Raw genomic sequence first — 17,136 nt, forward strand, 5'->3', positions numbered from 1 at the left:
AGGTATTGCTTTGAATATGTAGATTGCTTTGGGTAGTATTGACATTTTAACAATATTTGTTCTTCCTATCCAGGAGCATGGAATAATTTTCCATTTTTTTTGTGTCTTCTTCAATTTCTTTCTATAGTTCTTCAAAAGCTTTCTATAGTTTTCAGTGTATAGATTTTTCACCTCTTTGGTTAGATTTATTACTAATTATTTTATGGTTTTTGGTGTAAGTTCTGTTTTTCCTTCCTTCATTTCCTTTGTCCTAACATCTTTTGAATTGACAAATGTTGTAGAATTCTGCTTTACTTTATTAGTGCTTTTATTTAACTAATTTATTATATTTTGGGGGTGGTTGCTATAAAATCATGGGGTACAAAATTAATTTTTCATTTAACAGAGTTAATATTGTACTACTTATGTACAGTAACATTTCAACCCTACTTTTCCATTCATCTCCTCCCTCCCATCCTTTATATGCCATAGTTGTGAAATGAATTGCATTTAATACACTCTAAATCTCAAAATGCATTATTAAAATATTAGTTTAAACAGACCTATTTACTTTATAGAATTGAGGAGAATGATATTCTAGTATTTACCCAGTTACTATATCTAGTACTCTTTATTTCTCTCTGAAGATCTGACCTTTCTTTAATCTGGTACCACTTCATTTCAGCCTGAAGAACCTTAGTATTTCTTGTAATGCTCATTTGTAGGCTTGAATTCTCACTTGAATTTCTTTGTTTGAAAAGTGTTCTATAAAAAAGTTTTTTATTCTTAAAGGATTTTATTTTTAGTGTATGTAAAATTTTTAATTGGTGAGTTTTTCTACCCTTCAAAAACATTGTTTCTTTCTCCTATGTTTTCCATGGTTTCTCATATGTTTTCCATTGTTTCTGATTAAATCATAATTTAAATGATTGTTGTCGTATACATATATAGTCTTTTTCCTCTGAATCCTTTTAAGATTTTTTTTATTTTTGGTTTTCAGAAGTTCAATTAAGAGGTGCCTCCGGTTTATTTTGGTTGTTGTTGCTTTTGTATCCTCCTTAGGCTTTGTTGATGAGCTTGTTGAATCTGAATATTTAGGTCTTTCACCAAATATAATGGTAAAATTTTGGCCATTAATTCTTCAAATGTTTTTTTCTTCCCCTTTCTTTACCTCCTTCTGAAATGTCATTTACTTGTATTTCAGAATTTTTGTTTTTGTGTCATGGTCCCTGAAGTCTTTGTTTATATTTTTCAATCATTTTTTTTTTCCCTATGTTCTTCAGACTGAATAATTTCCACTGATCTGTCTTCATGTCTTCATGACTCTTTCCTAAGTTGCTCTAATCTGCTCTTAAACCCATGCAGTGGAGTTTTTAGAATTTTGATCGGATTCTTTCTCATTCTGTTTCTGAGATAGAGATTTTTTGTCTTTTCATTCATTGTGAACACACCTGTATTTCATAAAGCACAGTTAGAATACCTGGTTTAAAGTCTTACTATTTCTAACACTTGGGCCATCTTGGAGTTGGTGTCATTGATTAGCTTTTCGCTTGCGGCTAGGTAACATTTTGAATGAATCTGGGACATTCTGAAAGTTTTGTTATGGAAATTCTGGATTCTGTTATGATTATGTGTGTGTGTATGTGTGTGTGTGTGTGTGTGTGAGAGAGAGAGAGAGGGAGAGAGGGATTTAAGTAGTCCTTTAACTTCGTTCTTAGTTGGATTCAAACTTCAAACAATGTCTCAATTCATTTCATTTCTTTATCTTTAACCTGTATTGCTCCAGAGCATTGTTTCTGTTTTCAAGCATTCCTGATTCGCATGGCAGCCAGGGACAAACTTCATATACAGAACTAGAGGCTTCCCCTTTCTTGCTCTTTTCTCCCCAGCATTCTTTCTCCCTCTTTGTTCAGCAGCTGTAATTGCTGCAAAAACTGGCTTCTGATTCTTTAAGACAGAAGGACTGCAAGTTTTCTGTCAGATTTTCTCTGTTCTGCCTAGTATAGGCTTTGAATTTGGGGTAAAAGCTGTAAGAAAGTGTGAAACTTACCCCATACTTGCCCATATTTGCAAGTTTCCCCTGTCCTTGGAATTTGACCACTTTTGTTTTATTCTCCAGTGACTTTAGGCCAGTTTGTATTTCATCTAGAGTTTATAATTTTTTCTGCAGGAAAGATTAGTTAAGTCATTAGAAGATCTCTGGGTCATAATGAGAGCAGAAATTAGAAAAAATTTGTTAGATTTATTCATAGATTCTTGGTTTTTAATTTTCTGCAGGAGAGGTTAAGTCATTAGAAGATCTCAGGGTCATAATGAGAGCAGAGATTAGAAAAATTTTGTTAGATTTATTCATAGATTCTTTGTTTAAAAAACACTATAATAAATGGTATTATTTAAGATTTTTCATTCCCTGCTGCTGGAACATAGAATATAGTTGTTTTTGTAAACTTATTTTGAATTCGGTGATCTTGCTGAATTTGAATCCTCTTGTTTAATAGCAATAATTTATCAGAGATTTCTTTATATGCAGGCATCTCACCTATGAATAGGGACAGTTTTGGTTTTACCCCCTCCCCCTTACTTTACTGGCTAGAACTTACAGCAATAGTATTGAATAGAAATAGTGACCAAGGATACTCTTGTTTAGTGGAAAGTGAGTTTTTACCATTAAGTGTGATGCTAGTCATAAGACATTTCTATTATTGCTAATATTTTAAGAGGTTCTTTTTTAAAATTATGTATTGTTGAACTTTTTCCAAGCAATTTTTCTGTAGTTATCGAAATGTTGACAAGAATTTTGTTCCTAAATCTTTTTTTTTTTTTTTAACATTTATTTATTTTTGAGACAGAGAGAGACAGAGCATGAACAGGGGAGGGGCAGAGAGAGAGAGGGAGATACAGAATCTGAAACAGGCTCCAGGCTCTGAGCTGTCAGCACAGAGCCCGACGCGGGGCTCGAACTCACGGACCGTGAGATCATGGCCTGAGCCGAAGTCGGACGCTTAACCGACCGAGCCACCCAGGCGCCCCTGTTCCTAAATCTTTTCATTCCAGACTTCCACATGGGTTTGTTTTTCAATGAGAAACCATTATAGCATTCAAGGAACAAATCCAGTTTGATCATGATGTACTATTCTGTTTCTATATTGCTGGATTTTAGTTGCTGATATGTTGTTTGGGGTCATTGTATCTTTTTCACACATGAGATTGGTCTGCACTTTTTAATACTCTTGTCTGGCTTTGATATCTAGGTTCTCTATTCATTTTGGGGGTGTTGAGTTTTATAAGTTCTTTATATATTGAATATTAACCCTTTTTCAGCTGTTACTTGCAAATAACTTCTGCCATTCCATAGGTTGTCTTTTAGTTTTATTGATTGTTTCCTTCACTGTGCAGTAGCTTTTTATTTTGATGAAGTCCCAATAGTTTATTTTTGCTTTTGTTTGCCTTGCCTCGGGAGATGTATCTAGAAAGAAGTTGCTATGGCCAATGTCAAAGAAGTTACTGCCTGTACTCTTTTCCAGGATTTTTATGGTTTCAGGTTTCACGTTTAGGTCTTTAATCCATTTTGAATTTATTTTTGTGTATGGTGTAAGAAAGTGGTCCAGTATCATTCTTCTGCATGTTGCTGTCTGGTTTCCCAAGTCCATTTGTTGAAGAAAAGGTCTTGGATATTCTTTCCTGCTTTGTTGAAGATTATTTGACCATATAGTTGTGGGTTCATATCCGGGTTTTCTATTCTGTTCTATTGTTCCATGTGTCTATTTTTTGTGCCAGTACCATACTGTTCTGATCACTACAGCTTTGTCATATAACTTGAAGTCCAGAATTGTGATGCTCCCAGATTTGCTTTTCTTTTTCAAGGTTGTTTTGACTATTTGGGGTCTTTTGTGGTTCCATACAAATTTTAGGACTGTTTGTTCTAGCTGTGTGAAAAATGCTATTGATATTTTGATAGGGCTTGCACTAAATATGTAGATTGCTTTGGGTAGTATAGACATTTTAATGATATTTGTTTTTCTAATCCAAGAGCATGGACTGTCTTTCCATTTCTTTATGTCTTCTTAAGTTTCTTTCATCAATGTTTTATTTATCTATTTTTTTTTAAATTTTTTTTTAACGTTTATTTATTTTTGAGACAGAGAGAGACACAGCATGAATGGGGGAGGGGCAGAGAGAGAGGGAGACACAGAATTGGAAGCAGGCTCCAGGCTCTGAGCCATCAGCCCAGAGCCCGACGCGGGGCTCGAACTCGCGGACCGCGAGATCGTGACCTGAGCTGAAGTCGGACGCTTAACCGACTGAGCCACCCAGGCTCCCCATCATCAATGTTTTATATTTTTCAGAGTATTAGGTCTTTGACCTCTTTAGTTAGGTTTATTCCTAGGTGTGTTGTTACTTCTGGTGCAGTTGTAAATGGGATTGATTTCCTTAATTTCTCTTTTTGCTGCTTCATTATTGTTGTATAGAAACGCAACAGATTTCACTCAGTTTTTACTGTCAGAGGACAAGTTGGGACTGCATTGTTGTGATTTTCAGTGGAATGGCACATGGCAGGTACCCAGATGTTTTGTTATAAAGTAGAAGGCATCCATGTGCAATAAACATGATATGAGATCATCAGAAAAAAGAAGGCTTGTGTTTGTTTTAGAAGATCAGGGTGTTTTCATGGAGTGCTTTAATTTGCTTTTATAAAGAAGTAGATACTAATTGGTGATACAAATGAGGTAGGGCATTTTGAGTGGAGGAAGTAGTCTAACCAAAAGGAGATGTGGAGATGAGAAAATATAGGAGATGAGAAAATATAGGGGAGAAAATTGAACGTTTAGAGGAAGGGCTGGTGATGAAATATGGGGAACCAGTATATAAGAACCTCCAAATGCCTCTGCTAATCCTTTAAGTAAGGAGATTTATGAAAGGGCAGAAGTGGCATTTCTGTAAAGAGGCTTAACCTTTAACTGGAAAGCTTGCCTTGGAGTTAACTGAGATAAATTTTATTATCTGGAGATTGAAGGAAGATCTTGAGAGAGTGTATTTGAAATTCTTTTCTCTTCTCTGTAAAAGTAGGAAAATGTACATAGGAAATAAGAAGGTTACTTCACTTCTGGAGGGTTAACTCACAGAACAGATTGGAAGCACTTGGAGTTTTTTGCCTTCCTGAAGGCAACAGCATTCAAAGGCAGCGTTGTTTAACCCCTACATTAGATTGAATTCTCTTGCTCTGTACATCCATCCAACAGAACCATGCGTGTTTTGTTCACCACCATATTTGTATCACTTAATGTGGTGACTACGGTCAAATGACACCTATCCCAGATAGAAGTCTGATAAGCAATAGTAGGATTCTTCCATGGTTGGCAAAAGCACAGTGAATGAAGCTAAACTGAGCCCCGCAAAAAAACAAAACAAAACAAAACAAAACAAAACCATATTTGGAAGGTTCCATTAAAAACAGAGCAGAAGGAACCACACAGAGATTAAGTTTCCTAGCCAACAGTTTTGGTATCCTCCACATAAACCTCAAACTGCCATGTCACTGAATTTCTTCAGCTTGACCCCAGAAGGAAATTCTATTATACGTAGCTCAGTGAAGGGTTCTAAGAGGAAATTGTCTACTTGGGGTAAATACGTAATTTAGATGGGCCTCTCATTATTCAAGAAGGAGTAAGGAGGTAAAAATTAGGACCTTTAGGGGCGCCTGGGTGGTGCAGTCGGTTAAGCGTCCGACTTCAGCCAGGTCACGATCTCACGGTCCGTGAGTTCGAGCCCCACGTCAGGCTCTGGGCTGATGGCTCAGAGCCTGGAGCCTGTTTCCGATTCCGTGTCTCCCTCTCTCTCTCCCCCTCCCCCGTTCATGCTCTGTCTCTCTCTCTGTCCCAAAAATAAATAAACGTTGAAAAAAAAATTAAAAAAAAAAAATTAGGACCTTTAAAAAACAAACAGAATGAAAGAGACAAAAAGAAAAAAAAACGCACCCAAAACAGATCCTTAACTATGGAGAACAAACAGATGGTTACTAGAGGGAAAGTGGGTAGCTGGTAGATGAAAAAGGTGATGATTAAGAGTACTCTTATCATAGGGTGCCTGGGTTGGCTCAGTCAGTTGAGCATCCAACTCTTGTTTCAGCTCAGGTCATGATCTCAGTTTCATGAGTTCAAGCCCCACGTCGGGCTCTGCACTGGCAGCGTGGAGCCTGTTGGGATTCACTCTCTCTCCCCCTCTCTCTGCCCCTCCCCAACTTGCACCGTCTCTGTCTCTCTCAAATAAATAAACTGCAAAAAAAAAGTACACTTACAATGTGAGTACTGAGTAATGTGTAGAATTGTTGAGTCATGTACTCAACTGATTTTAAACATATGCTTGCTTCGCTTGAAATTTTCAATAATGTTGAACTTAAAGCACTTATAAGACATCATCATAAAATTTAAGGGGAATAACCAACTAGAAAAATGTTAACAGCACTAGTGGTATTAATAGCATATGACTGTCATTCTTAATATATAAATCTGGTTAAAGATAAATGTAAAAAATCTTCAGTCACTTTAGTGATCAAAAACATTTAGATTGGAAATAAGACTATTTTCTTACCTAGAAAATTGACAAAAAGAAAATTGTATTGTTTAGGACTGACAAAGTGAAGAAATGATGAACCACATATAGTTGTTAGAATTGGAAATTGTAGTAACTTGGAAGATAGATTAGCAGTAGGTTTTAGAAACTTTGAAATATGCCTGCCCTTTGACCTTGTAATTTCACTTCTAGAAATTTATCTCAATACAAATAGGTGAAAGTATTTACAAAGGTTTAATTGTAAGGATGCTTATAGCAGTGATGTTTATATTAATGAAAATAGAATGTACATTAAATACAGAATAGTGGCATGTCCATATACTGAAATGTGACATAGCCATTTGAAATGGTGTTCTGGAAGTGAACTTTTGAAAAAAAAAGATAATACTCGTGACGTGAGTGTTCAATGATGTGCATGTGCACACTGGGTGGGGGCAGAGAGAGAGGGAGAGAGAGAATCCCAAGCAGGCTCTGCACTGTCAGCACAGAACCCAACATGGGGCTCAATCTCATGATCCTAATGCCGAAATCAAGAGTCGAACCCTTAACTGGCTGAGCCACCCAGGTGCCCCTACTAAATCTTTAAGAACTTTATAATAGTAATGATTATGAAAATACTATGATTCATTTAAAATGAATCTGATATTAATGAACAGTTAAATTATTTCCAGACTTTTGCTATTAAAAAACACTAGAAGAAATGTCCTGCATATGTTGGGAATCATATGTATGTGTACATGTGTGTACATGTATATGTGGTAGGATGTCTTTGGTAGAAAGGCTGGATCAGAGTTACGTGCATTTTTGTATTGAAAGACACAAAGAGAATATACCAGTAGACATTTCCACAATAAGTGTGTGAGAATGCATCTTATCTAACATTTTCAAATAGGGTTTATTTTTATCAGATAGAGACAAAATGAAATCTTAATTTTCACTTCACTGATTTTTGAGTGAGGTTGGGTACATTTTATTCAGTGCACAGCTTTCTTATATCTTTTTCTGTTTTCTAGTGGATATTTTAAAGTATACACTAGATTTAAGATTTAAATCAATCTTCAAGATCTTTTTGTATATTAGCTAAATCAGTACTTTGTCATATATGTTGCAAATACTTTTTGCTACTATTTATGGGAGGCTTTTCTTCAAAGATTTACATGTTTTCTAGTATAATAATGGTTTAATTTTTCTCTTATAACTTTGATCCATTTGGAGTGTGTTGTGGTATAGAAAGGAAGATAAAAACTGAGCTTTTTTTTTTTTCTGAGATGTTTAGGTTTTTGCTCTGACACTGAAGTAATAATTTTATGATAAAATATAATAAAATATAAAAAGTATTTCCAAATATATGTGAATCTGTCTTCTAGATCTTATTCTGTTGCATTAATTAGTGTATTTATTTTAGTTCTGCATCAATTTAATTACTGTGTTATAATTGCTTTACCTTCAGGTTGTACTGGTCCCTTTAGTGTCCTGTTTTTCAGTATCAGCTTTGCTGACATGTTTATTTTCTTTCTATGAAATTTAGAATTATTGTGTCCAGTTTACTTTTTTTGATCTTTGATATTTGGGTTTGCACTAAATTTAGAAATTATTTTAGGGGACATCTTTACATTAAATATTCCTTTCCTGTATAATAAGCTATGTCTTTTCATTTATTTAAATCTTATTCTATGTCAGTCAGTAGAGGTATAGGCTTCTTTTACATAGATTCTGAACATTTAAGGTCACTTAAAAATGCTTAACCTTTTAAATATTTATTGGTACTTTGGGGGACATAAATTCTAGAGGAAAACATAGAAAATGACTTTATGTCTTCTGGGCACCAAAAGATTTCTTTTTTTTTTTTTTTTAATTTTTTTTTTTTAACATTTATTCATTTTTTGAGAGACAAGAGAGAGAGCACAAGCAGGGGAGGGGCAGAGAGAGGGGGAGACACAGAATCTGAAGCAGTCTCCAGGCTCTGAGCTGTCAGCACAGAGCCCTATGCGAGGCTTGAACTCATGAAACGCGAGATCATGACCTGAGCGGAAGTCGGACGCTTAACTGACTGAGCCACCCAATTGCCCCAAAAGATTTCTAACATAATAAAAAGCCTGGAAGTTGTACAGCTTTGATTAAATACAAAATTTAATGAAATGTTAGAGACATCACATTAGAATCAAGAATAAGAAAGTATTTCACATTTTTCTGGAGGTTTTAACAAGGGTAACCAAATAGGAAAAAGGAATAATATGAAGATATGGATTGGAGACAAAATTATAGTTAATAGCAGATCATATGATTGCTTTCCTACAAGAAAAAGAAGATGATCAATTGAAAACCCATTGGAATAATAAAGAGTTGAATACATTGGTCAGTTAAAAAATTAAAACATCTTTTGAACACTAAGGATATGAGGTTGGAAACTGTGCAGAAAGCTCATGCCTTAGTAAAGAACTAAACTAGCCCCAGAGTAAAGACAATATAGATTTGTCCTAGCAGAGCCTGGAAACAATCCTTGAAAGAGCTAAGCTGTCCACAAGTTATTTAACTGTCAAGAGAAAATTGAAAATGCTTTAAAGGAAGGTAATAAAATTCATACATTCAGGAGAATGTAACCTATAATCAGGAGGAAAACAATTGTCAGTAGAAACATGCACAAATAACAGGTGATGCAGATTGCAGTAAAGGACTGCAATTGCAGTAAAGGACTATTAGTAAAATAGTTATTATAAGTATGCTCAGGGATTTAAAGGGAAATACGAACCAGATGAGAAGAGAGATTTTATAAAGGACTGAATGGAATTTGTAGTGCTGAGAAATAATATGAAATAAACAATTCGCTTGACCGGCTCAGCAGCAAATTTGACACCACGTCAGACAAAATCCATGAACTTGAAGACATGGAGGTAGAAACCACCCAAACGGAAGCACAAAAAGAAAAATGGAAGGAACGTAGCCAGTGTAGCTGGTGACCTGCAGGACAATATCCAGATGTTTAGCATACACATAATGGAGTAGTTGGGGGTGGGGAGGGAGCAGGAAGAGGGCAGAAAAACTATTCGAAGAAGAAATGGCCCCAAATTTTCCACATTCGATGAACTACTATAAACCCCTCGGTCCCAGAAACTTGATGAAACCCAAATAAGGTAAAGTAAAGAAGCCTTAATGAATGGGTGAAAATCAATGAAAAAAAAAATCTTTTTTTTTTTTTTAACACCAGAGGAAAAATGACATTACGCACAAGGAACAAGGTTAGAAGTACTGCTTGCTTCTTGTCTGAGGCAGTACAAGCCAGAAGACAATGGAATGCATCTTGAAAGTGCTGAAAGAGAACAGTCTAGAATTCTGTGATCACTGACAATAGTTTTCAAAACCATAAGAGACTCTTAAATACTGAGAATAAACAGGGTTGGTGGGGGGGTGGGGGAGAGGGCAAAGTGGGTGATGGGCATTGAGGAGGGTACTTGTTGGGATGAGCACTGGGTGTTGTATGGAAACCAGTTTGACAAGAAATTATATTTAAAAAAGACCTGAAGGTGAAATCAAGACATTTGAAGACAGACAAAAGCTTAAAGAATTTTTTGCCAACAGGACTCTGTTACCAGAAATGTTAAAGGAACTTTTAATGACGTTAGGTGGAAAGGCAGAGCTACATAAAGCAATGGAAGAACAGCTAAAAGAGTAAATACATAAATAAAAAATATAAAAAGCCTACTTTTTTTTGTCTTAACAGTTTTCTTTAAAAGATAATTGGCTATTTAAAGCAAGCATAATAACGTCACACTGGAGGTCTGTAATATACGTGGAAGAGAAGTGTGTGATGACACTAGCACAGAGGATGACACGAGGCTATTGTCGTGTTGTTACATTATGTGGGAAGGGCTGTGAGATTTGCAAGTATACTGTGATCGGTTATTGGTACCTATGGTAATCTGTAAAGCAGTCATACACACAAAAAATAAGCCAGTGAAGAAATGGAATTACTAAAGAACACTCAGTCCAGATGAAGGCAGGAAAGAGGACTAAAGACCTGATCGTAAAAAATAGACATCAAAAAAGCAAAATATTAAGTCTTTGTTGCTGGAATATAAAATGGTATAGCCAGTTTGCAAAACAGTTTTATACAGTTAAAACAGAATTATTATATGACCCAGAAAGTGTACTCCTAAGATAAATACATGACCAAGAGAAACGAAAGCATATGTTTGTACAGAGGTGGTTCATAACCACCTTATTCCTAATAGCCCCAAACTGTAAACAACGCCAGGGTTTATCTAACAGGTGCATAACTAAATAGTTGTGGTATTGAAACAATGTAGCACCACCTTGTAATAAAGAGAATTGAACTACTGGAGATGGCAATATAGATGAATCTCAGAGATGTGGTGCATGAAAGAGTCAAATGCCCAAGAATGTATACTGTGTGATTATGTTCACATAAAATTCTGGAACATACAGAACTAATGAATAATGTGAGAAAGTAGATGAATGGTTTGTTTGAGACTGGGTGGAGGGAAAGTGTGATTTGACTGCAAAGGTGTATGAGGACAGGATTGGAGAGATTGGCTTGATTCTTACCCCAGTGTATTCATTTGCCAAAACTCTTGAAACTCTGTGTCTAAATTGATGCATTTCTGTATTAAGTCATACCTCAGTGTGTTTCTTTGAAAAGAAAAATAAATAGACCAGAGTTGACTGAGGGGCTATGAAAAAAAAAAAAGCCACAAAAAATATCACTGATCTGTAATTGAAGACATTCTTAAATTTGAAAAAATATTAGACACAAAACGTTTGGAACACATAGAAAATTAAAAACAGAAATAAATGACCAATCAATATATAAAGTGAAGTTAAATCCTAATGTAGTAATTCAAATTATGCTTGTGTAGGTACGAAATTTTCTGAAAGACTAGATGAGAAAGAACAAAGGTTAGCTTTGGAGCTGGGAAGTAATGGAAGAAGTACAGGACTTAGAGGGAGACTTTTTACTTTGTGCTATGTTCCATATCTTTTTTTTCTTCAAGTTTTTATTTAAATTCCAGTTAGTTAACATGCAGTGTAATATTACTTTCAGGTGTGCATCATGGTGAGTCAGCACTTCCGTACCATCACCTGATACTCATCAGGACAAGTGCACTCCTTAATCCCCATCACCTCTTCAGCCCATCCCCACATCCCTTCCCCTCTGGGAACCATCTGTTCTCTGTAGTTAAAAGTCTGTTTCATATCTTTTGAATTTTCAATCATTGACTCTGTGACCTTTCCCTTCTCCCCCATTGAGTGAAATGTAACAAAAATAAGATTTCACATTAAAATAAAAATTAAGGAAACCATTGTATTTATTTTTTGCCAAATAGGGAAGGCTTTATTTATTTTTTTTAATGTCACCTCTTGTGGATAAGGATGTGGGAAGGTCATTCTTACATCACAGCTTTCCTTGTACCTAGCATCCTTGAAGAAGCGTCTATCAGTATCTATCAGAATCCCTTAAAACCTATTCCTTTTGACCCAGCAATTCCACCTCTGGCAGTTTACCATAAGGAAGTGATTGGAGGCATGGACTGAGACATATATGAAATGGTATTTATCATAGCATATTTCATGAAAACAGAGACATAAGTACATATTGAATGTCCAAGAGGAACGTGATTGGGTAAGCAGATTTTGGTAGTACATAAGAAAGTAATGTGCACCCGCTTAAATAGTGTCATGGGGAAAATATTTACGTTACACTAAATTTAAAAAACATGTTATGCCGTCCATATAATGAGGGTAACCAGTAAGTGTTTTATTTATAAGTGTACAATTAAGGGTACAATTACACTCAAGAGTGAATGGAGGAGCAATTAAATTATTTACTTAATTTCTCACATTTAAAGACTGACAAATTAGTTTTATTTTATTGGGTGACCTTTCAAATAGTTCTGTTCAAAAATGATTTCTCAAAATGAAACCATTTCTAAACACACACAGACCTATATCCTTGTATATTTATCTAAATTTGAAATTATTGGCACCTTCAGTTGACTCTTTTGTATGCTTTTATTTGAGAAGGTATTCTCTCTACAGTTGCTCAGAGGAAGTTCTGCTCAAAAGTAGAATATTCTCACTTCTCCATTTTTTTGCAATTTAAAATGTGTAAATATTTTAGCCTGGCTATTTTCACAGATGTGATTCTTTTCACTCAGAGTATTTTCTACATAAAACTTTTTTTTTTTAAATTCAAGCATAATGAACATACCTTGTTATATTAGTTTCAGGTATATGTTATAGTGATTCAGCAGTTCTAAACATTTCTCAGTGTTCATCAGCCAGTCTGCCCACCCACCTCTCCTCTGGCAACCACTAGTTGGTGCTCTGTATTTAAGAGTTTTTGTTTTTTGTATCTTTTCCTTTGTTCATTTGTTTTGTTACTTAAATTCCATATAGAGTGAACTCATATGGTATTTGTTTTTCTCTGACTTACTTCACTTAGCATTATACTCTCTAGATGCAACCATGTTGTTGCAAATGACAAGATTTAATTTTTTATAGTTGAGTAATATTTCATTGTATCTATATCTGTATATATATACCATATCTTTTTAATCCAGTGGAAAAATTGGGTTGCTTCTCTATCTTGGCTTTTGTAAATAATGCTGCAGTAAACGTATGGGTGCATATATCTTTTTGAATTAGCATTTTCATATTCTTTGGGTAAATACCCAGTAGTGGAATTACTAGATCATATGGAAATTCTATTTTTTAACTTTTGAGGAACCTCCATAGTGTTTCCACAGTGGCTGCGTCAGCTTGTATTCCCATCAGTGGTGTCGGAGGGTTCCTGTTTCTTCACATCCTCGCCAATACCTCCTTTCTTGTGTCGTTGATTTTAGCCATTCTGACAGGTGTGATGATGAGTGATGTTGAGCATCTTTTCATGTATCTGTTAACTCTTGTTCTGTTTTCTTTGGAAAATTGTCCATTCAAGTCCACTGTCCATTTTTTAATTGGATTATTTGGGGGTTTTTTGGTGTAAAACTTCTATTTTTAATTGGCTTTAGTATTTCTTCCAGTTTAGCTGATGCAAAATCGTAAGTCTTCTCAATTTTTTTCCACTGAAGTATATATAAATATATTTAATTTAAAATAGGAGCTCCATCAAGAGTCTTCCTATAAATCAAGATATACCCATTTAAACATTATACATTGGTTGAATTTACATCATTTAATTTTTTAGTTCCTCCTTTGCTGAGGTAAATTTCAGTGTCAACCTGTTCACATGCTTTGTTGTTGTTTTTTTTTTTAATATGAAATTTATTGTCAAATTGGTTTCCATACAACACCCAGTGCTCATCCCAACAGGTGCCCTCCTCAGTGCCCATCACCCATTTCCCCATCCCTCCCACCCCCCCCATCAACTCTCAGTTTATTCTCATTTTTTTAAGAGTCTCTTATGGTTTGACTTCCTCCCTCTCTAACTTTTTTTTTCCTTCCCCTCCCCCATGGTCTTCTGTTAAGTTTCTCAGGATTCACATAAGAGTGAAACATATGGTATCTGTCTTTCTCTGTGTGACTTATTTGTTTTTAATCATTGCAATACGCTAAAAACTTTATTTCATTCCTTGAATTCATTGATTAAATATTTTCAATGGACTTTGAACAAAACAAAAACAAAATATAGATCACTTATTATGAAAAACATTTAACACGATGTAGGACACAGGTTGATTTGCCTTGTGAATCAGCAGAAGCTTATCAAACATTTTTAAACTCCAGTTGCTGGTGGTCAGTCCAGAGAGATCATGGTTTTTGCTTGGTTGTTTGTTTTCGTTTTTTGGTAGTCATTACATATTTTTTGTTCAGTTTCTCTGATACACATATGTACATTTTAATATCTACCCCTTTTATTTTTGATTAGTTGAAAATTACAGCATTTTGATGAAATGATGATCTGGTTGTTTTTGGCAGCTCATCACCTCACCAGTGTTATACCTTCTTCTTAGGGTTTTTTTAAATTTTTTTATTTTTCCGAGTTGTTGGAATATAGGTAGATATCAAATTTAACATTTTAGATCGATCCTGTGAGGTTGGGTGTCAAGTATGTGAACAATCTTGTTTAGAATTTAGTGTTTTGAAAAGTGTTTAAATGCACTTCTTCTAAGTGCATTCAATGTTGGAACCTTTGGACAGAAAGTTTTTAGGTAAGAAGAAGCTGTTAGACTTCCTAGGGACTTTGTGTTTATACTTGACCACATTGTAATCCATTCACCACACTGATGCCTAGGTAATCTTTCTTAATGGTACGCTTTATTCCTTACATATGATGTTATATTTCTTAAAATCCTTCATGACCTTCCATTACACTCAGAATTTTTTTTTTTTTAATTTAGCATGGCCTTACCAGAATTCTTGTGTAGTCTGGACTGTGTCTAGCTGTCGAACCTCATCCTGTATCATTCACTTCCCCTCCCTGAGCTCTAGCCACACCAGCCACCTTCCTTTTCCTCGGGGTCATTGCATTTGTTGTTTCCTCTACTGGAATTTCTCTTCTTCCAGATCTGTTCATCACTGGCTCCTTCTCCTAATGTAGGTTTCAGTGCAAATTGTGTCATTTCAGAAACGGTTTCTCTGAACACTATATATAAAGAACCTTTCCTTTAACTTACCTTCTATCACTAGTACTCAGTATTCTAATTTCTGTATGAAATTATCACTATTTAAAATGGTCTTATTTAATGTAGGAGCAGAAATGTTACATGTCAGGTTCAATACTGTATCTCCCAGAGCATACTAGGCACTTAATATTTGGAAATGAATGACTGTTCTGTGTAGTTTACTATATCCATATTTCTTCTTTGATTCTCACTTCTAGCTACAAAAAAAAATGTGTGGCATTTTCCTAGCATATTTTCAAAGCCAATATGAAAATAGCACCAAATAATTAAAGAACTTTATCTATTTTAATGTTTTCTCAAGACAGATAAATAATAATGGTATATTGAATTGGCGGCATACAAGTGGATATAAAATAAGAGAAAGATTTGTATTTTTACTTCCTCCTGAAAGTAGAAAAGACCCTGGAGAATGGTTTAGAGTTCTCATAGAAATAATCCATGAGCTCTGCTACTTGAATAATTAGCCTAGACTTCCTGTTCCAACCGTTATCAGACTAGTCCTCCCATAACAAAACCAATCATAACAGCTAAGCAAAGCAGTTTAATGACATTGGAGCAACTAACTGAGGGAGGACTTCTAGGAGAAGGTCATATCCATATAAATATTGGCTTTTTTCCTGAGGACATGTTTTAAATCATTGTGCAGGCAGAGAGGCCAAGCCTCAAGGGGTGGTGATTTGGGGCAGAGGAGACTATGCTCAGGTAGAGTTGCCAGAGTGGCTGAGGCATGAGAGACAAAATCTCAAGACAGGAAGGAATTGCAGAGAAATTTCTAAGCCCAGCAATTTATACATTTCCCTCAAATTGTTGGTTGATTCTGCAACTTTATGTGCATGGGGGCAAGACTCAAGGAAACTTAGAAGGAAATCGTGGTTGGAGGCTAAAGGGCAAAGAAAAAAATGTAACAGCCACATGGTACTGGGGAGAAAGATATTAGTGTTTAAGGCTGCCAAGGTAAAGGGCGCTTGTTAACACCCCAGACTTCCAGCCGCGGTCCCAGAGGGCACTCCCTAGATATAGAGGTAAAATGGAAATAGACTCCCCTTAAGTCTGCCTGCACTCAACCTGTGTTTCAGAAGGAACTTAACCTTTAGAAAGAATATAATGTTCAAAGTGTCTGTGCTTTTTCATTTATATAGTCTAGCTTCCAGTAAATTATAAGGCAGGCTGAAAAAAGGCAGGAAGATACCCTAAGAATATATAAGCACAAAAAAGATGTACATAAGATTATTCACTGTCAGTCTTTATTAATAGCAAAATATTAGAAAAATGATGAAGGACCACCAACAGAGGATTGATTAAATTATGTTTGTGTAATATAGTGGTGTTTTACACATGTATATCAGCATTTGGGGCAGGACAGTTCTTTATTGTATGCCACTGACTTAACCATTCTCAGGCACGTTACATCTTTGGCCCTAACACAATAAACGTAAATTGCACCTTCAAGGTTCGATACAACTCAGAATGCTCTCACACATTTTCATATGCCTCTGGGGTGGGGCATTCAAATTGAAAATCATTAATATCATAGAATTTTGTACAGTTGTTTAAAAAAAAATGAGAAAGTTGTTGATGAACCAATTATGGAAAGACCCCTGCAGTGTATCTTAAAATGCAAGATGCAGAGGAGTATGTATACTTTGCTATATTTTGTGTAATAGAGGAGGAAATAATAGATATTTGGATTGCTTATATATGCATAGTAATACATAAGAAACTAATGCAAGTGATTATCTGTGGGGCCTGATAGGGTGAAGAGACGTGAGAGGTCAGGGATGAAATCTATTTATTTACTGTATACTTTCCTGTATTGTTTTGATTTTTAAAACATGTGGATATAGTACCTATTCAAAAAAAGTTATAAATAATAATCTGTTAGATATAAACAAGCTATTGTGTTCTATATAATAATTTCTAAAAGAATTAAAGTTTATGTACTCAT

At 35.2% G+C, this 17,136-nt stretch overlaps 1 protein-coding gene across 6 annotated transcripts in view; it reads left to right on the plus strand.

Annotated features, from left to right (window-relative positions):
• The window catches only part of MAN1A2 (mannosidase alpha class 1A member 2), a 188,985-nt gene that overhangs the window by 87,378 nt on the left and 84,471 nt on the right, over positions 1–17,136 (plus strand). The gene's annotated exons all lie outside the window — the stretch shown is intronic.

The sequence above is a fragment of the Felis catus genome, chromosome C1 (assembly GCF_018350175.1).
Source record: "Felis catus isolate Fca126 chromosome C1, F.catus_Fca126_mat1.0, whole genome shotgun sequence".
Classification (NCBI taxonomy): domain Eukaryota; kingdom Metazoa; phylum Chordata; class Mammalia; order Carnivora; family Felidae; genus Felis; species Felis catus.